Below are 20791 nucleotides of genomic sequence, written 5' to 3' on the forward strand. Positions count from 1 at the left end.
AGCTGCAGATTGATCAGAAGACTGCTAGTCTAGTGTGTTGGGCCACTTTCTCTCTTCTGTGTATCGTCCCCTCTTATTACATAAACAGCATAAGAGGAATAAAGGAAGGAAGGAAGGAAGGAACAGTGTATCGCAAGCACCTTCCACCCTGATGTCAATGGGCCACCAACCTTCGGGATGAGGAGGAGACCTGTGAAGACAGTCAGAGCGTGCCGACTGGGGCATTCATTTGGCTCATGCACCGACAAGGCTTTCAGCGGCAGGAACAAACTTCAGGAATAGGCATTCTTGGCCTCGAATCCTAAGGGGGGTGCAAACGCTGAGGACAATTCCGTCAAATACTCAAAGGACCGTGGCTCGTTGGTCTAGGGGTATGATTCTCGCTTTGGGTGCGAGAGGTCCCCGGTTCAAATCCCTGACGAGCCCAATCAAGGTGGTTAACTTGAGCTCCTTTTTTTTGTTTTTTCAATGTTATTTTCATTGGACAGACTCTCTGGTTTTCTCGGTAAGCAGTAGTCGATGAACAATTCACTTCCTGAACCTCTTTGCGTGCCATGTCCTTGAGACAAGCACTTTGTGTTCTCTGTTAGCTCTCAGTAACATTCCTTGATTTGCTTGTGAGTTTTGGCCGTCCGATCTCAAAGTGGAAATATGTTCCTCCCTCTGTACGCTGCATAGGCCCTCAGCTGGCATACTTGTATATGTGCGCATGCTTGATAGGACGTATGTTTTAGGCTGGATTGTGTGAGCTTCAGGCGCAAGGCATTTGATTAGTCTTTAAGCAGGTCCACTTGCACTGCCCTTTGCACCTGTTCTCCCAGTCCCTACAAAGGTGAGCAAGCAGCTGTTTCTGTAGTGTAGTGGTTATCACGTTCGCCTCACACGTGAAAGGTCCCCGGTTCGAGACCGGGCAGAAACACTCTCTGCTGGCATTTTACACAAAATAGTTTTTTTCCCCTTTTGTCACACACAAATGTAAAGTATGAACTTATTTGCGTTCCCATGGAAATAGCATATGCTCTCAAGAGCTTGAGAAATACACTGGGAAGGCAAGCATCCTCACATGTATTCTGTATATGGGGCCAATAAAAAAATGCACGCGCTTGCATTTTGTGTATGTAATGTTGCAGAGCACAGGGAGGATTTATTTTCCCTACTGCTGGGTATTTGGGTCTCTGGGATCACAGTTGGGTCCGCTCCGTCCTCTGAAATGGTCCATATTAGTTACATAGGTTAGTGTACCAAAGAAATAATACATTTTCATATACAGCTTCTTCATTTCTGTGTTCTGAGGGATTACCAGTTGTAAGAAATGCACTTGCCGGTACAGTGATTCCCTGGCTTTCTCTGGCCCGAGAAAGCTTTTCCTCTGAAGTGGGAACAGAAGTTGGACTGCTTCTGCTGAACTTCCTGAAAGCAGAGCTGGCGGGAGGAGGGACTTTTTGAGTGCTGGGAAAATTTGAGCTGGAAATTTGCATCGGCTGGACAGAGATTGCTTGGAGCAGCCAAAATATAATAACGGCCATGGCGCTCAAGTAAAGCAGAAAGCTTTTAGTATACACCTTTTGCACTCTTGTCAACGAAGCTGGGCTCTGTGAATGCTCACCCTACGCAAGAAAAGAGAACAGACTTTGCTGGTGACCTAAATATATCTCGCCTGATCGAGCACGATCGAGCTCTGAGTGAGCAGCTGTGCAATCGTCATCTTTACCAAAGGGGAGATGCTGCTTTTTCCAGTGTCACGCCCATGCTCTCAGGGCTGGAGGGAGGAGGGCTGCTTTTTGTTTTTACAGGCAAAAGGAAAGGCCCAGCCCTCAGAGCTTCTGCCAATGCAGATCCCAGCAGGTGCAAAATAAAGGCTCTCCCCCACCTTGCCAGTTGCAGATTGATCAGAAGACTGCTAGTCTAGTGTGTTGGGCCACTTTCTCTCTTCTGTGTATCGTCCCCTCTTATTACATAAACAGCATAAGAGGAATAAAGGAAGGAAGGAAGGAAGGAACAGTGTATCGCAAGCACCTTCCACCCTGATGTCAATGGGCCACCAACCTTCGGGATGAGGAGGAGACCTGTGAAGACAGTCAGAGCGTGCCGACTGGGGCATTCATTTGGCTCATGCACCGACAAGGCTTTCAGCGGCAGGAACAAACTTCAGGAATAGGCATTCTTGGCCTCGAATCCTAAGGGGGGTGCAAACGCTGAGGACAATTCCATCAAATACTCAAAGGACCGTGGCTCGTTGGTCTAGGGGTATGATTCTCGCTTTGGGTGCGAGAGGTCCCGGGTTCATATCCCTGACGAGCCCAATCAAGGTGGTTAACTTGAGCTCCTTTTTTTTGTTTTTTCAATGTTATTTTCATTGGACAGACTCTCTGGTTTTCTCGGTAAGCAGTAGTCGATGAACAATTCACTTCCTGAACCTCTTTGCATGCCATGTCCTTGCGACAAGCACTTTGTGTTCTCTGTTAGCTCTCAGTAACATTCCTTGATTTGCTTGTGAGTTTTGGCCATCCAATCTCAAAGTGGAAATATGTCCTTCCCTCTGTACGCTGCATAGGCCCTCAGCTGGCATACTTGTATATGTGCGCATGCTTGATAGGACGTATGTTTTAGGCTGGATTGTGTGAGCTTCAGGCGCAAGGCATTTGATTAGTCTTTAAGCAGGTCCACTTGCACTGCCCTTTGCACCTGTTCTCCGAGTCCCTACAAAGGTGAGCAAGCAGCTGTTTCTGTAGTGTAGTGGTTATCACGTTCGCCTCACACGCGAAAGGCCCCCGGTTCGAGACCGGGCAGAAACACTCTCTGCTGGCATTTTACACAAAATAGTTTTTTTCCCCTTTTGTCACACACAAATGTAAAGTATGAACTTATTTGCGTTCCCATGGAAATAGCATATGCTCTCAAGAGCTTGAGAAATACACTGGGAAGGCAAGCATCCTCACATGTATTCTGTATATGGGGCCAATAAAAAAATGCACGCGCTTGCATTTTGTGTATGTAATGTTGCAGAGCACAGAGAGGATTTATTTTCCCTACTGCTGGGTATTTGGGTCTCTGGGATCACAGTTGGGTCCGCTCCGTCCTCTGAAATGGTCCATATTAGTTACATAGGTTAGTGTACCAAAGAAATAATACATTTTCATATACAGCTTCTTCATTTCTGTGTTCTGAGGGATTACCAGTTGTAAGAAATGCACTTGCCAGTACAGTGATTCCCTGGCTTTCTCTGGCCCGAGAAAGCTTTTCCTCTGAAGTGGGAACAGAAGTTGGACTGCTTCTGCTGAACTTCCTGAAAGCAGAGCTGGCGGGAGGAGGGACTTTTTGAGTGCTGGGAAAATTTGAGCTGGAAATTTGCATCGGCTGGACAGAGATTGCTTGGAGCAGCCAAAATATAATAACGGCCATGGCGCTCAAGTAAAGCAGAAAGCTTTTAGTATACACCTTTTGCACTCTTGTCAACGAAGCTGGGCTCTGTGAATGCTCACCCTACGCAAGAAAAGAGAACAGACTTTGCTGGTGACCTAAATATATCTCGCCTGATCGAGCACGATCGAGCTCTGAGTGAGCAGCTGTGCAATGGTCATCTTTACCAAAGGGGAGATGCTGCTTTTTCCAGTGTCACGCCCATGCTCTCAGGGCTGGAGGGAGGAGGGCTGCTTTTTGTTTTTACAGGCAAAAGGAAAGGCCCAGCCCTCAGAGCTTCTGCCAATGCAGATCCCAGCAGGTGCAAAATAAAGGCTCTCCCCCACCTTGCCAGCTGCAGATTGATCAGAAGACTGCTAGTCTAGTGTGTTGGGCCACTTTCTCTCTTCTGTGTATCGTCCCCTCTTATTACATAAACAGCATAAGAGGAATAAAGGAAGGAAGGAAGGAAGGAACAGTGTATCGCAAGCACCTTCCACCCTGATGTCAATGGGCCACCAACCTTCGGGATGAGGAGGAGACCTGTGAAGACAGTCAGAGCGTGCCGACTGGGGCATTCATTTGGCTCATACACCGACAAGGCTTTCAGCGGCAGGAACAAACTTCAGGAATAGGCATTCTTGGCCTCGAATCCTAAGGGGGGTGCAAACGCTGAGGACAATTCCGTCAAATGCTCAAAGGACCGTGGCTCGTTGGTCTAGGGGTATGATTCTCGCTTTGGGTGCGAGAGGTCCCGGGTTCAAATCCCGGACGAGCCCAATCAAGGTGGTTAACTTGAGCTCCTATTTTTTGTTTTTTCAATGTTATTTTCATTGGACAGACTCTCTGGTTTTCTCGGTAAGCAGTAGTCGATGAACAATTCACTTCCTGAACCTCTTTGCGTGCCATGTCCTTGCGACAAGCACTTTGTGTTCTCTGTTAGCTCTCAGTAACATTCCTTGATTTGCTTGTGAGTTTTGGCCGTCCGATCTCAAAGTGGAAATATGTCCTTCCCTCTGTACGCTGCATAGGCCCTCAGCTGGCATACTTGTATATGTGCGCATGCTTGATAGGACGTATGTTTTAGGCTGGATTGTGTGAGCTTCAGGCGCAAGGCATTTGATTAGTCTTTAAGCAGGTCCACTTGCACTGCCCTTTGTACCTGTTCTCCCAGTCCCTACAAAGGTGAGCAAGCAGCTGTTTCTGTAGTGTAGTGGTTATCACGTTCGCCTCACACGCGAAAGGTCCCCGGTTCGAGACCGGGCAGAAACACTCTCTGCTGGCATTTTACACAAAATAGTTTTTTTCCCCTTTTGTCACACACAAATGTAAAGTATGAACTTATTTGCGTTCCCATGGAAATAGCATATGCTCTCAAGAGCTTGAGAAATACACTGGGAAGGCAAGCATCCTCACATGTATTCTGTATATGGGGCCAATAAAAAAATGCACGCGCTTGCATTTTGTGTATGTAATGTTGCAGAGCACAGGGAGGATTTATTTTCCCTACTGCTGGGTATTTGGGTCTCTGGGATCACAGTTGGGTCCGCTCCGTCCTCTGAAATGGTCCATATTAGTTACATAGGTTAGTGTACCAAAGAAATAATACATTTTCATATACAGCTTCTTCATTTCTGTGTTCTGAGGGATTACCAGTTGTAAGAAATGCACTTGCCGGTACAGTGATTCCCTGGCTTTCTCTGGCCCGAGAAAGCTTTTCCTCTGAAGTGGGAACAGAAGTTGGACTGCTTCTGCTGAACTTCCTGAAAGCAGAGCTGGCGGGAGGAGGGACTTTTTGAGTGCTGGGAAAATTTGAGCTGGAAATTTGCATCGGCTGGACAGAGATTGCTTGGAGCAGCCAAAATATAATAACGGCCATGGCGCTCAAGTAAAGCAGAAAGCTTTTAGTATACACCTTTTGCACTCTTGTCAACGAAGCTGGGCTCTGTGAATGCTCACCCTACGCAAGAAAAGAGAACAGACTTTGCTGGTGACCTAAATATATCTCGCCTGATCGAGCACGATCGAGCTCTGAGTGAGCAGCTGTGCAATCGTCATCTTTACCAAAGGGGAGATGCTGCTTTTTCCAGTGTCACGCCCATGCTCTCAGGGCTGGAGGGAGGAGGGCTGCTTTTTGTTTTTACAGGCAAAAGGAAAGGCCCAGCCCTCAGAGCTTCTGCCAATGCAGATCCCAGCAGGTGCAAAATAAAGGCTCTCCCCCACCTTGCCAGCTGCAGATTGATCAGAAGACTGCTAGTCTAGTGTGTTGGGCCACTTTCTCTCTTCTGTGTATCGTCCCCTCTTATTACATAAACAGCATAAGAGGAATAAAGGAAGGAAGGAAGGAAGGAAGGAACAGTGTATCGCAAGCACCTTCCACCCTGATGTCAATGGGCCACCAACCTTCGGGATGAGGAGGAGACCTGTGAAGACAGTCAGAGCGTGCCGACTGGGGCATTCATTTGGCTCATGCACCGACAAGGCTTTCAGCGGCAGGAACAAACTTCAGGAATAGGCATTCTTGGCCTCGAATCCTAAGGGGGGTGCAAACGCTGAGGACAATTCCGTCAAATGCTCAAAGGACCGTGGCTCGTTGGTCTAGGGGTATGATTCTCTCTTTGGGTGCGAGAGGTCCCGGGTTCAAATCCCGGACGAGCCCAATCAAGGTGGTTAACTTGAGCTCCTTTTTTTTGTTTTTTCAATGTTATTTTCATTGGACAGACTCTCTGGTTTTCTCGGTAAGCAGTAGTCGATGAACAATTCACTTCCTGAACCTCTTTGCGTGCCATGTCCTTGCGACAAGCACTTTGTGTTCTCTGTTAGCTCTCAGTAACATTCCTTGATTTGCTTGTGAGTTTTGGCCGTCCGATCTCAAAGTGGAAATATGTCCTTCCCTCTGTACGCTGCATAGGCCCTCAGCTGGCATACTTGTATATGTGCGCATGCTTGATAGGACGTATGTTTTAGGCTGGATTGTGTGAGCTTCAGGCGCAAGGCATTTGATTAGTCTTTAAGCAGGTCCACTTGCACTGCCCTTTGCACCTGTTCTCCCAGTCCCTACAAAGGTGAGCAAGCAGCTGTTTCTGTAGTGTAGTGGTTATCACGTTCGCCTCACACGCGAAAGGTCCCCGGTTCGAGACCCGGCAGAAACACTCTCTGCTGGCATTTTACACAAAATAGTTTTTTTCCCCTTTTGTCACACACAAATGTAAAGTATGAACTTATTTGCGTTCCCATGGAAATAGCATATGCTCTCAAGAGCTTGAGAAATACACTGGGAAGGCAAGCATCCTCACATGTATTCTGTATATGGGGCCAATAAAAAAATGCACGCGCTTGCATTTTGTGTATGTAATGTTGCAGAGCACAGGGAGGATTTATTTTCCCTACTGCTGGGTATTTGGGTCTCTGGGATCACAGTTGGGTCCGCTCCGTCCTCTGAAATGGTCCATATTAGTTACATAGGTTAGTGTACCAAAGAAATAATACATTTTCATATACAGCTTCTTCATTTCTGTGTTCTGAGGGATTACCAGTTGTAAGAAATGCACTTGCCGGTACAGTGATTCCCTGGCTTTCTCTGGCCCGAGAAAGCTTTTCCTCTGAAGTGGGAACAGAAGTTGGACTGCTTCTGCTGAACTTCCTGAAAGCAGAGCTGGCGGGAGGAGGGACTTTTTGAGTGCTGGGAAAATTTGAGCTGGAAATTTGCATCGGCTGGACAGAGATTGCTTGGAGCAGCCAAAATATAATAACGGCCATGGCGCTCAAGTAAAGCAGAAAGCTTTTAGTATACACCTTTTGCACTCTTGTCAACGAAGCTGGGCTCTGTGAATGCTCACCCTACGCAAGAAAAGAGAACAGACTTTGCTGGTGACCTAAATATATCTCGCCTGATCGAGCACGATCGAGCTCTGAGTGAGCAGCTGTGCAATCGTCATCTTTACCAAAGGGGAGATGCTGCTTTTTCCAGTGTCACGCCCATGCTCTCAGGGCTGGAGGGAGGAGGGCTGCTTTTTGTTTTTACAGGCAAAAGGAAAGGCCCAGCCCTCAGAGCTTCTGCCAATGCAGATCCCAGCAGGTGCAAAATAAAGGCTCTCCCCCACCTTGCCAGCTGCAGATTGATCAGAAGACTGCTAGTCTAGTGTGTTGGGCCACTTTCTCTCTTCTGTGTATCGTCCCCTCTTATTACATAAACAGCATAAGAGGAATAAAGGAAGGAAGGAAGGAAGGAACAGTGTATCGCAAGCACCTTCCACCCTGATGTCAATGGGCCACCAACCTTCGGGATGAGGAGGAGACCTGTGAAGACAGTCAGAGCGTGCCGACTGGGGCATTCATTTGGCTCATGCACCGACAAGGCTTTCAGCGGCAGGAACAAACTTCAGGAATAGGCATTCTTGGCCTCGAATCCTAAGGGGGGTGCAAACGCTGAGGACAATTGCGTCAAATACTCAAAGGACCGTGGCTCGTTGGTCTAGGGGTATGATTCTCGCTTTGGGTGCGAGAGGTCCCGGGTTCAAATCCCTGACGAGCCCAATCAAGGTGGTTAACTTGAGCTCCTTTTTTTTGTTTTTTCAATGTTATTTTCATTGGACAGACTCTCTGGTTTTCTCGGTAAGCAGTAGTCGATGAACAATTCACTTCCTGAACCTCTTTGCATGCCATGTCCTTGCGACAAGCACTTTGTGTTCTCTGTTAGCTCTCAGTAACATTCCTTGATTTGCTTGTGAGTTTTGGCCATCCAATCTCAAAGTGGAAATATGTCCTTCCCTCTGTACGCTGCATAGGCCCTCAGCTGGCATACTTGTATATGTGCGCATGCTTGATAGGACGTATGTTTTAGGCTGGATTGTGTGAGCTTCAGGCGCAAGGCATTTGATTAGTCTTTAAGCAGGTCCACTTGCACTGCCCTTTGCACCTGTTCTCCGAGTCCCTACAAAGGTGAGCAAGCAGCTGTTTCTGTAGTGTAGTGGTTATCACGTTCGCCTCACACGCGAAAGGTCCCCGGTTCGAGACAGGGCAGAAACACTCTCTGCTGGCATTTTACACAAAATAGTTTTTTTCCCCTTTTGTCACACACAAATGTAAAGTATGAACTTATTTGCGTTCCCATGGAAATAGCATATGCTCTCAAGAGCTTGAGAAATACACTGGGAAGGCAAGCATCCTCACATGTATTCTGTATATGGGGCCAATAAAAAAATGCACGCGCTTGCATTTTGTGTATGTAATGTTGCAGAGCACAGAGAGGATTTATTTTCCCTACTGCTGGGTATTTGGGTCTCTGGGATCACAGTTGGGTCCGCTCCGTCCTCTGAAATGGTCCATATTAGTTACATAGGTTAGTGTACCAAAGAAATAATACATTTTCATATACAGCTTCTTCATTTCTGTGTTCTGAGGGATTACCAGTTGTAAGAAATGCACTTGCCGGTACAGTGATTCCCTGGCTTTCTCTGGCCCGAGAAAGCTTTTCCTCTGAAGTGGGAACAGAAGTTGGACTGCTTCTGCTGAACTTCCTGAAAGCAGAGCTGGCGGGAGGAGGGACTTTTTGAGTGCTGGGAAAATTTGAGCTGGAAATTTGCATCGGCTGGACAGAGATTGCTTGGAGCAGCCAAAATATAATAACGGCCATGGCGCTCAAGTAAAGCAGAAAGCTTTTAGTATACACCTTTTGCACTCTTGTCAACGAAGCTGGGCTCTGTGAATGCTCACCCTACGCAAGAAAAGAGAACAGACTTTGCTGGTGACCTAAATATATCTCGCCTGATCGAGCACGATCGAGCTCTGAGTGAGCAGCTGTGCAATGGTCATCTTTACCAAAGGGGAGATGCTGCTTTTTCCAGTGTCACGCCCATGCTCTCAGGGCTGGAGGGAGGAGGGCTGCTTTTTGTTTTTACAGGCAAAAGGAAAGGCCCAGCCCTCAGAGCTTCTGCCAATGCAGATCCCAGCAGGTGCAAAATAAAGGCTCTCCCCCACCTTGCCAGCTGCAGATTGATCAGAAGACTGCTAGTCTAGTGTGTTGGGCCACTTTCTCTCTTCTGTGTATCGTCCCCTCTTATTACATAAACAGCATAAGAGGAATAAAGGAAGGAAGGAAGGAAGGAACAGTGTATCGCAAGCACCTTCCACCCTGATGTCAATGGGCCACCAACCTTCGGGATGAGGAGGAGACCTGTGAAGACAGTCAGAGCGTGCCGACTGGGGCATTCATTTGGCTCATACACCGACAAGGCTTTCAGCGGCAGGAACAAACTTCAGGAATAGGCATTCTTGGCCTCGAATCCTAAGGGGGGTGCAAACGCTGAGGACAATTCCGTCAAATGCTCAAAGGACCGTGGCTCGTTGGTCTAGGGGTATGATTCTCGCTTTGGGTGCGAGAGGTCCCGGGTTCAAATCCCAGACGAGCCCAATCAAGGTGGTTAACTTGAGCTCCTATTTTTTGTTTTTTCAATGTTATTTTCATTGGACAGACTCTCTGGTTTTCTCGGTAAGCAGTAGTCGATGAACAATTCACTTCCTGAACCTCTTTGCGTGCCATGTCCTTGCGACAAGCACTTTGTGTTCTCTGTTAGCTCTCAGTAACATTCCTTGATTTGCTTGTGAGTTTTGGCCGTCCGATCTCAAAGTGGAAATATGTCCTTCCCTCTGTACGCTGCATAGGCCCTCAGCTGGCATATTTGTATATGTGCGCATGCTTGATAGGACGTATGTTTTAGGCTGGATTGTGTGAGCTTCAGGCGCAAGGCATTTGATTAGTCTTTAAGCAGGTCCACTTGCACTGCCCTTTGCACCTGTTCTCCCAGTCCCTACAAAGGTGAGCAAGCAGCTGTTTCTGTAGTGTAGTGGTTATCACGTTCGCCTCACACGCGAAAGGTCCCCGGTTCGAGACCGGGCAGAAACACTCTCTGCTGGCATTTTACACAAAATAGTTTTTTTCCCCTTTTGTCACACACAAATGTAAAGTATGAACTTATTTGCGTTCCCATGGAAATAGCATATGCTCTCAAGAGCTTGAGAAATACACTGGGAAGGCAAGCATCCTCACATGTATTCTGTATATGGGGCCAATAAAAAAATGCACGCGCTTGCATTTTGTGTATGTAATGTTGCAGAGCACAGGGAGGATTTATTTTCCCTACTGCTGGGTATTTGGGTCTCTGGGATCACAGTTGGGTCCGCTCCGTCCTCTGAAATGGTCCATATTAGTTACATAGGTTAGTGTACCAAAGAAATAATACATTTTCATATACAGCTTCTTCATTTCTGTGTTCTGAGGGATTACCAGTTGTAAGAAATGCACTTGCCGGTACAGTGATTCCCTGGCTTTCTCTGGCCCGAGAAAGCTTTTCCTCTGAAGTGGGAACAGAAGTTGGACTGCTTCTGCTGAACTTCCTGAAAGCAGAGCTGGCGGGAGGAGGGACTTTTTGAGTGCTGGGAAAATTTGAGCTGGAAATTTGCATCGGCTGGACAGAGATTGCTTGGAGCAGCCAAAATATAATAACGGCCATGGCGCTCAAGTAAAGCAGAAAGCTTTTAGTATACACCTTTTGCACTCTTGTCAACGAAGCTGGGCTCTGTGAATGCTCACCCTACGCAAGAAAAGAGAACAGACTTTGCTGGTGACCTAAATATATCTCGCCTGATCGAGCACGATCGAGCTCTGAGTGAGCAGCTGTGCAATCGTCATCTTTACCAACGGGGAGATGCTGCTTTTTCCAGTGTCACGCCCATGCTCTCAGGGCTGGAGGGAGGAGGGCTGCTTTTTGTTTTTACAGGCAAAAGGAAAGGCCCAGCCCTCAGAGCTTCTGCCAATGCAGATCCCAGCAGGTGCAAAATAAAGGCTCTCCCCCACCTTGCCAGCTGCAGATTGATCAGAAGACTGCTAGTCTAGTGTGTTGGGCCACTTTCTCTCTTCTGTGTATCGTCCCCTCTTATTACATAAACAGCATAAGAGGAATAAAGGAAGGAAGGAAGGAAGGAACAGTGTATCGCAAGCACCTTCCACCCTGATGTCAATGGGCCACCAACCTTCGGGATGAGGAGGAGACCTGTGAAGACAGTCAGAGCGTGCCGACTGGGGCATTCATTTGGCTCATGCACCGACAAGGCTTTCAGCGGCAGGAACAAACTTCAGGAATAGGCATTCTTGGCCTCGAATCCTAAGGGGGGTGCAAACGCTGAGGACAATTCCGTCAAATGCTCAAAGGACCGTGGCTCGTTGGTCTAGGGGTATGATTCTCGCTTTGGGTGTGAGAGGTCCCGGGTTCAAATCCCGGACGAGCCCAATCAAGGTGGTTAACTTGAGCTCTTTTTTTTTGTTTTTTCAATGTTATTTTCATTGGACAGACTCTCTGGTTTTCTCGGTAAGCAGTAGTCGATGAACAATTCACTTCCTGAACCTCTTTGCATGCCATGTCCTTGCGACAAGCACTTTGTGTTCTCTGTTAGCTCTCAGTAACATTCCTTGATTTGCTTGTGAGTTTTGGCCGTCCGATCTCAAAGTGGAAATATGTCCTTCCCTCTGTACGCTGCATACGCCCTCAGCTGGCATACTTGTATATGTGCGCATGCTTGATAGGACGTATGTTTTAGGCTGGATTGTGTGAGCTTCAGGCGCAAGGCATTTGATTAGTCTTTAAGCAGGTCCACTTGCACTGCCCTTTGCACCTGTTCTCCGAGTCCCTACAAAGGTGAGCAAGCAGCTGTTTCTGTAGTGTAGTGGTTATCACGTTTGCCTCACACGCGAAAGGTCCCCGGTTCGAGACCGGGCAGAAACACTCTCTGCTGGCATTTTACACAAAATAGTTTTTTTCCCCTTTTGTCACACACAAATGTAAAGTATGAACTTATTTGCGTTCCCATGGAAATAGCATATGCTCTCAAGAGCTTGAGAAATACACTGGGAAGGCAAGCATCCTCACATGTATTCTGTATATGGGGCCAATAAAAAAATGCACGCGCTTGCATTTTGTGTATGTAATGTTGCAGAGCACAGGGAGGATTTATTTTCCCTACTGCTGGGTATTTGGGTCTCTGGGATCACAGTTGGGTCCGCTCCGTCCTCTGAAATGGTCCATATTAGTTACATAGGTTAGTGTACCAAAGAAATAATACATTTTCATATACAGCTTCTTCATTTCTGTGTTCTGAGGGATTACCAGTTGTAAGAAATGCACTTGCCGGTACAGTGATTCCCTGGCTTTCTCTGGCCCGAGAAAGCTTTTCCTCTGAAGTGGGAACAGAAGTTGGACTGCTTCTGCTGAACTTCCTGAAAGCAGAGCTGGCGGGAGCAGGGACTTTTTGAGTGCTGGGAAAATTTGAGCTGGAAATTTGCATCGGCTGGACAGAGATTGCTTGGAGCAGCCAAAATATAATAACGGCCATGGCGCTCAAGTAAAGCAGAAAGCTTTTAGTATACACCTTTTGCACTCTTGTCAACGAAGCTGGGCTCTGTGAATGCTCACCCTACGCAAGAAAAGAGAACAGACTTTGCTGGTGACCTAAATATATCTCGCCTGATCGAGCACGATCGAGCTCTGAGTGAGCAGCTGTGCAATCGTCATCTTTACCAAAGGGGAGATGCTGCTTTTTCCAGTGTCACGCCCATGCTCTCAGGGCTGGAGGGAGGAGGGCTGCTTTTTGTTTTTACAGGCAAAAGGAAAGGCCCAGCCCTCAGAGCTTCTGCCAATGCAGATCCCAGCAGGTGCAAAATAAAGGCTCTCCCCCACCTTGCCAGCTGCAGATTGATCAGAAGACTGCTAGTCTAGTGTGTTGGGCCACTTTCTCTCTTCTGTGTATCGTCCCCTCTTATTACATAAACAGCATAAGAGGAATAAAGGAAGGAAGGAAGGAAGGAACAGTGTATCGCAAGCACCTTCCACCCTGATGTCAATGGGCCACCAACCTTCGGGATGAGGAGGAGACCTGTGAAGACAGTCAGAGCGTGCCGACTGGGGCATTCATTTGGCTCATGCACCGACAAGGCTTTCAGCGGCAGGAACAAACTTCAGGAATAGGCATTCTTGGCCTCGAATCCTAAGGGGGGTGCAAACGCTGAGGACAATTCCGTCAAATGCTCAAAGGACCGTGGCTCGTTAGTCTAGGGGTATGATTCTCGCTTTGGGTGCGAGAGGTCCCGGGTTCAAATCCCGGACGAGCCCAATCAAGGTGGTTAACTTGAGCTCCTATTTTTTGTTTTTTCAATGTTATTTTCATTGGACAGACTCTCTGGTTTTCTCTGTAAGCAGTAGTCGATGAACAATTCACTTCCTGAACCTCTTTGCGTGCCATGTCCTTGCGACAAGCACTTTGTGTTCTCTGTTAGCTCTCAGTAACATTCCTTGATTTGCTTGTGAGTTTTGGCCGTCCGATCTCAAAGTGGAAATATGTCCTTCCCTCTGTACGCTGCATAGGCCCTCAGCTGGCATACTTGTATATGTGCGCATGCTTGATAGGACGTATGTTTTAGGCTGGATTGTGTGAGCTTCAGGCGCAAGGCATTTGATTAGTCTTTAAGCAGGTCCACTTGCACTGCCCTTTGCACCTGTTCTCCCAGTCCCTACAAAGGTGAGCAAGCAGCTGTTTCTGTAGTGTAGTGGTTATCACGTTCGCCTCACACGCGAAAGGTCCCGGTTCGAGACCGGGCAGAAACACTCTCTGCTGGCATTTTACACAAAATAGTTTTTTTCCCCTTTTGTCACACACAAATGTAAAGTATGAACTTATTTGCGTTCCCATGGAAATAGCATATGCTCTCAAGGGCTTGAGAAATACACTGGGAAGGCAAGCATCCTCACATGTATTCTGTATATGGGGCCAATAAAAAAATGCACGCGCTTGCATTTTGTGTATGTAATGTTGCAGAGCACAGGGAGGATTTATTTTCCCTACTGCTGGGTATTTGGGTCTCTGGGATCACAGTTGGGTCCGCTCCGTCCTCTGAAATGGTCCATATTAGTTACATAGGTTAGTGTACCAAAGAAATAATACATTTTCATATACAGCTTCTTCATTTCTGTGTTCTGAGGGATTACCAGTTGTAAGAAATGCACTTGCCGGTACAGTGATTCCCTGGCTTTCTCTGGCCCGAGAAAGCTTTTCCTCTGAAGTGGGAACAGAAGTTGGACTGCTTCTGCTGAACTTCCTGAAAGCAGAGCTGGCGGGAGGAGGGACTTTTTGAGTGCTGGGAAAATTTGAGCTGGAAATTTGCATCGGCTGGACAGAGATTGCTTGGAGCAGCCAAAATATAATAACGGCCATGGCGCTCAAGTAAAGCAGAAAGCTTTTAGTATACACCTTTTGCACTCTTGTCAACGAAGCTGGGCTCTGTGAATGCTCACCCTACGCAAGAAAAGAGAACAGACTTTGCTGGTGACCTAAATATATCTCGCCTGATCGAGCACGATCGAGCTCTGAGTGAGCAGCTGTGCAATCGTCATCTTTACCAAAGGGGAGATGCTGCTTTTTCCAGTGTCACGCCCATGCTCTCAGGGCTGGAGGGAGGAGGGCTGCTTTTTGTTTTTACAGGCAAAAGGAAAGGCCCAGCCCTCAGAGCTTCTGCCAATGCAGATCCCAGCAGGTGCAAAATAAAGGCTCTCCCCCACCTTGCCAGCTGCAGATTGATCAGAAGACTGCTAGTCTAGTGTGTTGGGCCACTTTCTCTCTTCTGTGTATCGTCCCCTCTTATTACATAAACAGCATAAGAGGAATAAAGGAAGGAAGGAAGGAGGGAACAGTGTATCGCAAGCACCTTCCACCCTGATGTCAATGGGCCACCAACCTTCGGGATGAGGAGGAGACCTGTGAAGACAGTCAGAGCGTGCCGACTGGGGCATTCATTTGGCTCATACACCGACAAGGCTTTCAGCGGCAGGAACAAACTTCAGGAATAGGCATTCTTGGCCTCGAATCCTAAGGGGGGTGCAAACGCTGAGGACAATTCCGTCAAATGCTCAAAGGACCGTGGCTCATTGGTCTAGGGGTATGATTCTCGCTTTGGGTGCGAGAGGTCCCGGGTTCAAATTTCGGACGAGCCCAATCAAGGTGGTTAACTTGAGCTCCTTTTTTTTGTTTTTTCAATGTTATTTTCATTGGACAGACTCTCTGGTTTTCTCGGTAAGCAGTAGTCGATGAACAATTCACTTCCTGAACCTCTTTGCATGCCATGTCCTTGCGACAAGCACTTTGTGTTCTCTGTTAGCTCTCAGTAACATTCCTTGATTTGCTTGTGAGTTTTGGCCGTCCGATCTCAAAGTGGAAATATGTCCTTCCCTCTGTACGCTGCATAGGCCCTCAGCTGGCATACTTGTATATGTGCGCATGCTTGATAGGACGTATGTTTTAGGCTGGATTGTGTGAGCTTCAGGCGCAAGGCATTTGATTAGTCTTTAAGCGGGTCCACTTGCACTGCCCTTTGCACCTGTTCTCCGAGTCCCTACAAAGGTGAGCAAGCAGCTGTTTCTGTAGTGTAGTGGTTATCACGTTCGCCTCACACGCGAAAGGTCCCCGGTTCGAGACCGGGCAGAAACACTCTCTGCTGGCATTTTACACAAAATAGTTTTTTTCCCCTTTTGTCACACACAAATGTAAAGTATGAACTTATTTGCGTTCCCATGGAAATAGCATATGCTCTCAAGAGCTTGAGAAATACACTGGGAAGGCAAGCATCCTCACATGTATTCTGTATATGGGGCCAATAAAAAAATGCACGCGCTTGCATTTTGTGTATGTAATGTTGCAGAGCACAGAGAGGATTTATTTTCCCTACTGCTGGGTATTTGGGTCTCTGGGATCACAGTTGGGTCCGCTCCGTCCTCTGAAATGGTCCATATTAGTTACATAGGTTAGTGTACCAAAGAAATAATACATTTTCATATACAGCTTCTTCATTTCTGTGTTCTGAGGGATTACCAGTTGTAAGAAATGCACTTGCCGGTACAGTGATTCCCTGGCTTTCTCTGGCCCGAGAAAGCTTTTCCTCTGAAGTGGGAACAGAAGTTGGACTGCTTCTGCTGAACTTCCTGAAAGCAGAGCTGGCGGGAGGAGGGACTTTTTGAGTGCTGGGAAAATTTGAGCTGGAAATTTGCATCGGCTGGACAGAGATTGCTTGGAGCAGCCAAAATATAATAACGGCCATGGCGCTCAAGTAAAGCAGAAAGCTTTTAGTATACACCTTTTGCACTCTTGTCAACGAAGCTGGGCTCTGTGAATGCTCACCCTACGCAAGAAAAGAGAACAGACTTTGCTGGTGACCTAAATATATCTCGCCTGATCGAGCACGATCGAGCTCTGAGTGAGCAGCTGTGCAATCGTCATCTTTACCAAAGGGGAGATGCTGCTTTTTCCAGTGTCACGCCCATGCTCTCAGGGCTGGAGGGAGGAGGGCTGCTTTTTGTTTTTACAGGCAAAAGGAAAGGCCCAGCCCTCAGAGCTTCTGCCAATGCAGATCCCAGCAGGTGCAAAATAAAGGCTCTCCCCCACCTTGCCAGCTGCAGATTGATCAGAAGACTGCTAGTCTAGTGTGTTGGGCCACTTTCTCTCTTCTGTGTATCGTCCCCTCTTATTACATAAACAGCATAAGAGGAATAAAGGAAGGAAGGAAGGAAGGAACAGTGTATCGCAAGCACCTTCCACCCTGATGTCAATGGGCCACCAACCTTCGGGATGAGGAGGAGACCTGTGAAGACAGTCAGAGCGTGCCGACTGGGGCATTCATTTGGCTCATGCACCGACAAGGCTTTCAGCGGCAGGAACAAACTTCAGGAATAGGCATTCTTGGCCTCGAATCCTAAGGGGGGTGCAAACGCTGAGGACAATTCCGTCAAAAACTCAAAGGACCGTGGCTCGTTGGTCTAGGGGTATGATTCTCGCTTTGGGTGCGAGAGGTCCCGGGTTCAAATCCCTGACGAGCCCAATCAAGGTGGTTAACTTGAGCTCCTTTTTTTTTGTTTTTTCAATGTTATTTTCATTGGACAGACTCTCTGGTTTTCTCGGTAAGCAGTAGTCGATGAACAATTCACTTCCTGAACCTCTTTGCGTGCCATGTCCTTGCGACAAGCACTTTGTGTTCTCTGTTAGCTCTCAGTAACATTCCTTGATTTGCTTGTGAGTTTTGGCCGTCCGATCTCAAAGTGGAAATATGTCCTTCCCTCTGTACGCTGCATAGGCCCTCAGCTGGCATACTTGTATATGTGCGCATGCTTGATAGGACGTATGTTTTAGGCTGGATTGTGTGAGCTTCAGGCGCAAGGCATTTGATTAGTCTTTAAGCAGGTCCACTTGCACTGCCCTTTGCACCTGTTCTCCCAGTCCCTACAAAGGTGAGCAAGCAGCTGTTTCTGTAGTGTAGTGGTTATCACGTTCGCCTCACACGCGAAAGGTCCCCGGTTCGAGACCGGGCAGAAACACTCTCTGCTGGCATTTTACACAAAATAGTTTTTTTCCCCTTTTGTCACACACAAATGTAAAGTATGAACTTATTTGCGTTCCCATGGAAATAGCATATGCTCTCAAGAGCTTGAGAAATACACTGGGAAGGCAAGCATCCTCACATGTATTCTGTATATGGGGCCAATAAAAAAATGCACGCGCTTGCATTTTGTGTATGTAATGTTGCAGAGCACAGGGAGGATTTATTTTCCCTACTGCTGGGTATTTGGGTCTCTGGGATCACAGTTGGGTCCGCTCCGTCCTCTGAAATGGTCCATATTAGTTACATAGGTTAGTGTACCAAAGAAATAATACATTTTCATATACAGCTTCTTCATTTCTGTGTTCTGAGGGATTACCAGTTGTAAGAAATGCACTTGCCGGTACAGTGATTCCCTGGCTTTCTCTGGCCCGAGAAAGCTTTTCCTCTGAAGTGGGAACAGAAGTTGGACTGCTTCTGCTGAACTTCGTGAAAGCAGAGCTGGCGGGAGGAGGGACTTTTTGAGTGCTGGGAAAATTTGAGCTGGAAATTTGCATCGGCTGGACAGAGATTGCTTGGAGCAGCCAAAATATAATAACGGCCATGGCGCTCAAGTAAAGCAGAAAGCTTTTAGTATACACCTTTTGCACTCTTGTCAACGAAGCTGGGCTCTGTGAATGCTCACCCTACGCAAGAAAAGAGAACAGACTTTGCTGGTGACCTAAATATATCTCGCCTGATCGAGCATGATCGAGCTCTGAGTGAGCAGCTGTGCAATGGTCATCTTTACCAAAGGGGAGATGCTGCTTTTTCCAGTGTCACGCCCATGCTCTCAGGGCTGGAGGGAGGAGGGCTGCTTTTTGTTTTTACAGGCAAAAGGAAAGGCCCAGCCCTCAGAGCTTCTGCCAATGCAGATCCCAGCAGGTGCAAAATAAAGGCTCTCCCCCACCTTGCCAGCTGCAGATTGATCAGAAGACTGCTAGTCTAGTGTGTTGGGCCACTTTCTCTCTTCTGTGTATCGTCCCCTCTTATTACATAAACAGCATAAGAGGAATAAAGGAAGGAAGGAAGGAAGGAACAGTGTATCGCAAGCACCTTCCACCCTGATGTCAATGGGCCACCAACCTTCGGGATGAGGAGGAGACCTGTGAAGACAGTCAGAGCGTGCCGACTGGGGCATTCATTTGGCTCATGCACCGACAAGGCTTTCAGCGGCAGGAACAAACTTCAGGAATAGGCATTCTTGGCCTCGAATCCTAAGGGGGGTGCAAACGCTGAGGACAATTCCATCAAATACTCAAAGGACCGTGGCTCGTTTGTCTACGGGTATGATTCTCGCTTTGGGTGCGAGAGGTCCCGGGTTCAAATCCCTGACGAGCCCAATCAAGGTGGTTAACTTGAGCTCCTTTTTTTTGTTTTTTCAATGTTATTTTCATTGGACAGACTCTCTGGTTTTCTCGGTAAGCAGTAGTCGATGAACAATTCACTTCCTGAACCTCTTTGCATGCCATGTCCTTGCGACAAGCACTTTGTGTTCTCTGTTAGCTCTCAGTAACATTCCTTGATTTGCTTGTGAGTTTTGGCCATCCAATCTCAAAGTGGAAATATGTCCTTCCCTCTGTACGCTGCATAGGCCCTCAGCTGGCATACTTGTATATGTGCGCATGCTTGATAGGACGTATGTTATAGGCTGGATTGTGTGAGCTTCAGGCGCAAGGCATTTGATTAGTCTTTAAGCAGGTCCACTTGCACTGCCCTTTGCACCTGTTCTCCGAGTCCCTACAAAGGTGAGCAAGCAGCTGTTTCTGTAGTGTAGTGGTTATCACGTTCGCCTCACACGCGAAAGGTCCCCGGTTCGAGACCGGGCAGAAACACTCTCTGCTGGCATTTTACACAAAATAGTTTTTTTCCCCTTTTGTCACACACAAATGTAAAGTATGAACTTATTTGCGTTCCCATGGAAATAGCATATGCTCTCAAGAGCTTGAGAAATACACTGGGAAGGCAAGCATCCTCACATGTATTCTGTATATGGGGCCAATAAAAAAATGCACGCGCTTGCATTTTGTGTATGTAATGTTGCAGAGCACAGAGAGGATTTATTTTCCCTACTGCTGGGTATTTGGGTCTCTGGGATCACAGTTGGGTCCGCTCCGTCCTCTGAAATGGTCCATATTAGTTACATAGGTTAGTGTACCAAAGAAATAATACATTTTCATATACAGCTTCTTCATTTCTGTGTTCTGAGGGATTACCAGTTGTAAGAAATGCACTTGCCGGTACAGTGATTCCCTGGCTTTCTCTGGCCCGAGAAAGCTTTTCCTCTGAAGTGGGAACAGAAGTTGGACTGCTTCTGCTGAACTTCCTGAAAGCAGAGCTGGCGGGAGGAGGGACTTTTTGAGTGCTGGGAAAATTTGAGCTGGAAATTTGCATCGGCTGGACAGAGATTGCTTGGAGCAGCCAAAATATAATAACGGCCATGGCGCTCAAGTAAAGCAGAAAGCTTTTAGTATACACCTTTTGCACTCTTGTCAACGAAGCTGGGCTCTGTGAATGCTCACCCTACGCAAGAAAAGAGAACAGACTTTGCTGGTGACCTAAATATATCTCGCCTGATCGAGCACGATCGAGCTCTGAGTGAGCAGCTGTGCAATGGTCATCTTTACCAAAGGGGAGATGCTGCTTTTTCCAGTGTCACGCCCATGCTCTCAGGGCTGGAGGGAGGAGGGCTGCTTTTTGTTTTTACAGGCAAAAGGAAAGGCCCAGCCCTCAGAGCTTCTGCCAATGCAGATCCCAGCAGGTGCAAAATAAAGGCTCTCCCCCACCTTGCCAGCTGCAGATTGATCAGAAGACTGCTAGTCTAGTGTGTTGGGCCACTTTCTCTCTTCTGTGTATCGTCCCCTCTTATTACATAAACAGCATAAGAGGAATAAAGGAAGGAAGGAAGGAAGGAACAGTGTATCGCAAGCACCTTCCACCCTG

General features: G+C 47.4%; 14 non-coding genes across 14 annotated transcripts; all 14 read left to right on the forward strand.

Moving 5' to 3' along the window:
• The first annotated feature begins 846 nt into the window (after window positions 1–846).
• Window positions 847–919, forward strand: TRNAV-CAC (transfer RNA valine (anticodon CAC)). Its single transcript has one exon. It is a non-coding gene; the product is annotated as a tRNA-Val (tRNA).
• Window positions 920–2722: 1803 nt separating this feature from the next.
• Window positions 2723–2795, forward strand: TRNAV-CAC (transfer RNA valine (anticodon CAC)). Its single transcript has one exon. It is a non-coding gene; the product is annotated as a tRNA-Val (tRNA).
• Window positions 2796–4106: 1311 nt separating this feature from the next.
• On the forward strand, window positions 4107–4178 carry TRNAP-UGG (transfer RNA proline (anticodon UGG)). Its single transcript has one exon. It is a non-coding gene; the product is annotated as a tRNA-Pro (tRNA).
• Window positions 4179–4598: 420 nt separating this feature from the next.
• TRNAV-CAC (transfer RNA valine (anticodon CAC)) lies at window positions 4599–4671 on the forward strand. The gene has a single exon. It is a non-coding gene; the product is annotated as a tRNA-Val (tRNA).
• Window positions 4672–6478: 1807 nt separating this feature from the next.
• Window positions 6479–6551, forward strand: TRNAV-CAC (transfer RNA valine (anticodon CAC)). Its single transcript has one exon. It is a non-coding gene; the product is annotated as a tRNA-Val (tRNA).
• Window positions 6552–8354: 1803 nt separating this feature from the next.
• TRNAV-CAC (transfer RNA valine (anticodon CAC)) lies at window positions 8355–8427 on the forward strand. Its single transcript has one exon. It is a non-coding gene; the product is annotated as a tRNA-Val (tRNA).
• Window positions 8428–10230: 1803 nt separating this feature from the next.
• TRNAV-CAC (transfer RNA valine (anticodon CAC)) lies at window positions 10231–10303 on the forward strand. Its single transcript has one exon. It is a non-coding gene; the product is annotated as a tRNA-Val (tRNA).
• A 1311-nt stretch (window positions 10304–11614) lies between these two features.
• Window positions 11615–11686, forward strand: TRNAP-UGG (transfer RNA proline (anticodon UGG)). Its single transcript has one exon. It is a non-coding gene; the product is annotated as a tRNA-Pro (tRNA).
• A 420-nt stretch (window positions 11687–12106) lies between these two features.
• TRNAV-CAC (transfer RNA valine (anticodon CAC)) lies at window positions 12107–12179 on the forward strand. Its single transcript has one exon. It is a non-coding gene; the product is annotated as a tRNA-Val (tRNA).
• A 1311-nt stretch (window positions 12180–13490) lies between these two features.
• Window positions 13491–13562, forward strand: TRNAP-UGG (transfer RNA proline (anticodon UGG)). The gene has a single exon. It is a non-coding gene; the product is annotated as a tRNA-Pro (tRNA).
• Window positions 13563–13982: 420 nt separating this feature from the next.
• Window positions 13983–14054, forward strand: TRNAV-CAC (transfer RNA valine (anticodon CAC)). The gene has a single exon. It is a non-coding gene; the product is annotated as a tRNA-Val (tRNA).
• A 1803-nt stretch (window positions 14055–15857) lies between these two features.
• TRNAV-CAC (transfer RNA valine (anticodon CAC)) lies at window positions 15858–15930 on the forward strand. Its single transcript has one exon. It is a non-coding gene; the product is annotated as a tRNA-Val (tRNA).
• Window positions 15931–17734: 1804 nt separating this feature from the next.
• On the forward strand, window positions 17735–17807 carry TRNAV-CAC (transfer RNA valine (anticodon CAC)). Its single transcript has one exon. It is a non-coding gene; the product is annotated as a tRNA-Val (tRNA).
• Window positions 17808–19610: 1803 nt separating this feature from the next.
• On the forward strand, window positions 19611–19683 carry TRNAV-CAC (transfer RNA valine (anticodon CAC)). Its single transcript has one exon. It is a non-coding gene; the product is annotated as a tRNA-Val (tRNA).
• The last annotated feature ends 1108 nt before the right edge of the window (window positions 19684–20791 follow it).

The sequence above is a fragment of the Ambystoma mexicanum genome, chromosome 2q, assembly GCF_040938575.1.
Source record: "Ambystoma mexicanum isolate Mex_15411 chromosome 2q, UKY_AmexF1_1, whole genome shotgun sequence".
Taxonomy (NCBI): Eukaryota; Metazoa; Chordata; class Amphibia; order Caudata; family Ambystomatidae; genus Ambystoma; species Ambystoma mexicanum.